Source organism: Sorex araneus, chromosome X (assembly GCF_027595985.1).
Source record: "Sorex araneus isolate mSorAra2 chromosome X, mSorAra2.pri, whole genome shotgun sequence".
NCBI lineage: Eukaryota > Metazoa > Chordata > Mammalia > Eulipotyphla > Soricidae > Sorex > Sorex araneus.
This window is the reverse complement of record NC_073313.1, coordinates 161,928,917-161,934,480: the sequence shown is the minus strand read 5'-3', so window position 1 is coordinate 161,934,480 and position 5,564 is coordinate 161,928,917.

Here is a 5,564-nt window from a genome sequence, read left to right as displayed (position 1 = left end):
AATAGTGGATATAATGGGCTGGAGCGATAGTGCAGTGGGTAGGGTGTTCGCCTTGCACACGGCCAACCCATGTTCGATTCCTCCGCCCCTCTCGGAGAGCCCGGCAAGCTACTGAGAGTATCTCGCCTACATGGCAGAGCCTGGCAAGCTCCCTGTGGTGTATTTGATATGACAAAAACAGTCACAACAAGTCTCACCATGGAGACGTGACTGGTGCCCGCTGGAGCAAATCGATGAGCAATGGGATAACAATAATACAGTGATACAGTGGATATAATAGGGATTTCTAGAAGTTTCTAACTGTAATTGACCTCTAAGAGCATTCTTCTTTGGAGAGGACACTTCTCCATTTCTCCTGAAACAGGCACTTCCTTTCTCTCCCAGAAACTCAGTGCCCTGGATCAAACATTCCCTTCTTGTTACGTGGAATATCCCTGAGATCCTTCTAAATGAGAAAATAGATCATGGCTGAGGATATGAAGTAGAACAATATCCCTGGCAGAGAGAGGCACTAATGAATCAGTAAGTGAATACTAGTGATTTCTATTAAAAAAAATTTTTTTTTTTTTTTGCTTTTTGGGTCCCACCCAGCGATGATGCTCAGGGCTGACTCCTGGCTCTGCACTCAGGGATCACTCCTGGAGGTGCTTGAGGGACCCTATGGGATGCCAGGATTGAACTGGGGTTGGCTACATGCAAGGCAAACATCCTGTGCTATGGTTCCAGCCCCAGAAAATAAATTTTCCCTTAGGTCATGCCATAGGGAGAGAGCTATACGCGCCTCCCCAGTGCCCCAAATCTAGTCCCAAGGATGCATCAATGTGATGGAAGTAGATGGTGGCAGAAGGCACTTTGGTATAAGTTTCGGGGGGACCATTTTATTTTTATTTAAAAAATATTTTTAAAATAATTTTTAAAATTTTTTAAATAAAATTTTTTTAAATTAAAAAAAATTTTTAAAAAGCAGGATGCACAACGGGTTTCCTTTTATTTTTTATTTTTTAATTTTTTTAATTGAGTCACTGTGGACTGGAGCGATAGCATAGCGGGTAGGGCGCTTGCCTTGCACGCAGCTGACCCGGGTTCGATTCCTCCGCCCCTCTCGGAGAGCCCGGCCAGCTACCGAGAGTATCCCGCCCGCACGGCAGAGCCTGGCAAGCTCCCCGTGGCGTATTCGATATGCCAAAAAAACAGTCACAACAAGTCTCACCATGGAGACATTACTGGTGCCCACTTGAGCAAATTGATGAGCAATGGGATGACAGTAACAGTGAGTCACTGTGAGATAGACCCTTCCAAAGCTGTTTGTGATTAGGTTTCAGTTGTACAATGTTCCAACACCCATCCCTCCACCAGGGCACATTTCCCAGCACCAGTGTCCCTACTTTCCCTCCCATCACTCCCTGGCCCCAGTCCCCAGCCTGCCTCTATGGCAGGCTCATTTCTCTCTTCTCTCTCTCTCTCTCTCTCTCTCTCTCTCTCTCTCTCTCTCTCTCTCTCTCTCTCTCTCTCTTTCTCTCCTTTTGGCATTGTGCTTTGCAATACAGATACTGAAAGGCTATCAGGGACTGGAGCAATAGCACAGAGGGGAGAATGTTTGCCTTGTATGCAGCCGACCCAGGTTCGATCCCCGGCATCCCATATGGTCCCCCAAGCACTGCCAGGAGTAATTCTTGAGTACAGAGCCAGGAGTAACCTCTGAGCATCGCTGGGTGTGACCCAAAAAAGAAAAAACAAAGACAAAAACAAACGGAAGGCTATCAGGTATATCCCTTTACCTACTCTTAGCACTTCTTGTCCAGCATGATAATTCCCAGCTACCATGGTCATACTGGTCCCTTCTCTATCTTACCCACCCTCTGCCCCGCACACACCTGTGGTGGATTCCAACCATGGGTGGGTACAAACTTTCAGTTGTGAGATTTTTGGACTCAAGTCGAAGCCCCTGACTCTGAAATAAAGGTGGAAAGCCGTGGCTGGCTGGGTGCGAAAGACTGAGACAGGGAAAGTGAGAGGGCCTCGGGGAGAAGAGAAACTTCATTAACTGTTGCTGACTTTGAAGATGGAGGGAGAAAATATAGCCCAGAGGAGGTGGGTCTCTTGAGAATCTCCTTTGGTGACCGGAAGCTAGCCAGGAAGCAGAGACCACCATCCTTTGACCCCAGGAAATGCAATTATGCCAAGGACTCAAATGAGCAAGAAAAATGGCCCAGGGGGCCGGAGCGACAGCACAGCAGGGAGGGCATTGACTTTGCACGCGGCCGACCCAGGTTCAATCCCCGGCATCCCATAGGGTCCTCTGAGCACTGCCAGGAGTAATTCCTGAGTGCAGAGCCAGGAGTAACCCCTGAGAATTATTAGGTGTGACCCGAAATCATCATCATCATCATCATCATCATCATCATCATCATCATCATCATCATCATCATCTCATGATTGTCAAATTTCTCGAGCGGTCTCAGTAACGTCTCCATTCGTCCTAGCCCTGAGATTTTAGCAGCCTCTCTTTACTCGTCCTTTCCAATGGTGCCGCATTGGAGGCTCTTTCAGGGTCAGGGGAATGAGACCCAGCTTGTTACTGGCTTTGGCATATGAATACACCATGGGGAGCTTGCCAGGCTCTCCCATGAGGGCAGGAAACTCTCAGTAGCTTGCCAGGTTCTCCCAGAGGGAGAACTAGGCCATAAGATGTTGCGCAGCCACAAAGCAGAAAGCAAAACAAATTTTATAAAGTAGTTTACAATATTTGATTACATTTAATATTCGAACACCAATCCCACCACCATGACACCTTCCCATCACCATAGTTTGAATGTTTCCATCCCGAACCCCAACTCCTGCCCCAAAGCAGAACTGAGATATTTTATTTTGTATTGTTTCATCATGAAAAACTGTTGAAAATGCTACAAAAAAGTTTCCTTAGAGGGAAGAGTGTGAAGATTATTGTATTTCACCCAGGGGCCATTAAGTCCTTCTATAAGAGATCACTAACAGGGCTAGAGCGATAGCACAGCGGGTAGAGCATTTACCTTGCATGCAGCTTACCCGGGTTCAATTCCCAGCATCCCATATGGTCCCCTGAGCACCGCCAGGGATAATTCCAGAGTGCAGAGCTAGGAGTGACCCCTTTGTATCGCCGGGTGTGACCCAAAAAGCAAGAAAAAATAAAGAGATCACTAACATGTTGTTAAGGGTTGAGCCTTGTGTGCTTATATATATATGCATATATATGTGCACATACATATACATATATACATATGTATATATCTGTAGAAAAAGATATTTCCCTCTGGGGCTGGAGCAATAGCACAGCAGGGAGGGCATTTGCCTTGCACGTAGCCGACCCAGGTTCAATTCCAGCATCCCACACGGTCCCCTGAGCACCGCCAGGAGTAATTCCTGAGTGCAGAGCCAGGAGTAACCCCTGTGCATCGTCAGATGTGACTCAAAAAAGAACAAAAAAATTTCCCTCTAAGATTGGTCACCTCCTACTTCGAACCCCATCACATGTGGTGCGCTGCTCCACATGTATGAGATTCCAGGAATAGGTTCACTCATGGGTGAGGCTCAGACTGAGCATGTGGAGAGCAGCCGTGAGCCTGGTGGTGGTTGGGTCCTAGAGGGTTTTGGCTGCCAGGGCTGGGCCCCTTGGGGTGAGGAAGGGTCTCACCTGACTCCCTGCAGGACGCCTGGCGTGGGGTCCAGCAGCATGATTATGGCATGTGTCGTGTTCTGCTCCCTGCTGGGAGAGAAGGACATGTGACTCTCCCATCTGCTCTTAAACCCTTCCGAGCAGGGGAGCACCACTAACACCCGCCTGGTACCCAGTTACTGTTCATCTAGACGAAGAAGATTTCCTGATGTGGAAAAGAGGGTCTAAATCCCCCTTTTCATCAGGGTTGGTGATAGTGAATGGTGTATGCGGTTAATGACGACTGAGCTGGGCAGAGAGCTTCTTGCTGCCGTGCCTGGCTGTCTTCCCCAGGGCCCCTCAGAGGGAGTGGGCTTCAGTTTCCCTCCCTGCCCCGAGCAGAGCTTCTGCAGCCAAAGACCTCCGGAGCCTAGCCAAAGCCATGCTCAAGGCCCCTCTCCACACGTTCAGACGAGCCTCATACATGAAAGAACTGGCAGAGGAACCCCAGGTGTGTGGGACCCAGGGCTGAGACCGCCAAGCCTGCTTGGATCGAGTTTGGGCTTCTTTCACCTAGATTCCCCATCTTCCAGTAGCTAGGCAGTCATACCCAGGGACTGCCCCCAGCGCCGTGTAATCCCACAAATGGCCAGCGTCCAGAGACTATAAAACCAAGCCCCTGGAAGACATCTTATAGCCTAGTTCTCCCTCTGGGAGAACCTGGCAAGCTCCTGAGAATTTCCTGCCTGCATGGGAGAGCCTGGCAAGCTCCCCGTGGCGTATTCATATGCCCAAACCAGTAACAAGGATGGGTCTCATTCCTCTGACCCTGAAAGCGCCTCCAATGTGGCATTGTTGGGGAGGACGAGTAAAGAGAGCTGCTAAAATCTCAGGGCTGGGACGAATGGAGGGAGACATTACTGAGATTGCTCGAGATATTCAACAATCAATGGGATGATGATTGATGATGATGATGATGATGTTGATGATGATGATGATAATGATGATGATGATGAACTGAAAAAAGGAAGGATTCGACGCAGAAAGAGGGAGAAAGGGAGGTTTTCTGAGCTTAATGCCAGACAATCTGATGCTGTCACGCCCTCTGGCCTCGGCCTATGTCCAAATGACCCACCTCAAAGCCAGCTCTGGCGGCTGCAAACCGGCTGAGTGGATGAAACGGATGCAGAGCCACCGACCAGCAGGACCCCTGGGCAGAGCCCAGCCCCTCTGTCTCCATCCTCTGGGTCTTCTGGTTTGGAAGTCACCCCGATGCCCCCTGAGACTGTCAGAGACAGCCCCTGGCTCCTGCAGCATCCCAGGGAAACAGCCATGCAACAATTCTCACTTTGAATGGTCCCCAGAGCACCGGCTCAACAAAGGCTGTGGGAAATGAGCTTAAATGGGAATTTCCGCCACCTCCTGTCGATTGTTACAAAGCCGCTTCCCTGGCGATAATTAAACCCAGGCGTCAGCACTGCACAGCCCCCTGGGACCTGATATGAGTGCTTTCTCCTGGCACAGGCCACTCTTTCAGAGACGTTTATGGGCTGGAGGGATAGCACAGCGGGGAGGGCGTTTGCCCTGCACGCGGCCAACCTGGGTTCCATTCCCAGCATCCCATAGGGTCCCCTGAGCACCACCAGGAGTGATTCCTGAGTGCAAAGCCAGGAGCGACCCCTGTGCATCGCCGGGTGTGACCCCAAAAAGCAAAAAAAAAAAAGAGAGAGAGAGAGACATTTATACCAAGAGTCAGAGGTCACACCTCTTGCCCCAGGGAGCCAGGCCTCACTTGTCACTTGGTGTCACTATCACTAATGGCCCTCCTCACCGCTCCTTCACTCATAGCTCACCCACCAGGCTCTCTCGTGCGTACCGTACTCGTAAGCTTTCAACTAGGAATAAATGGGGCTGAAGTGATAGCACGGACTGG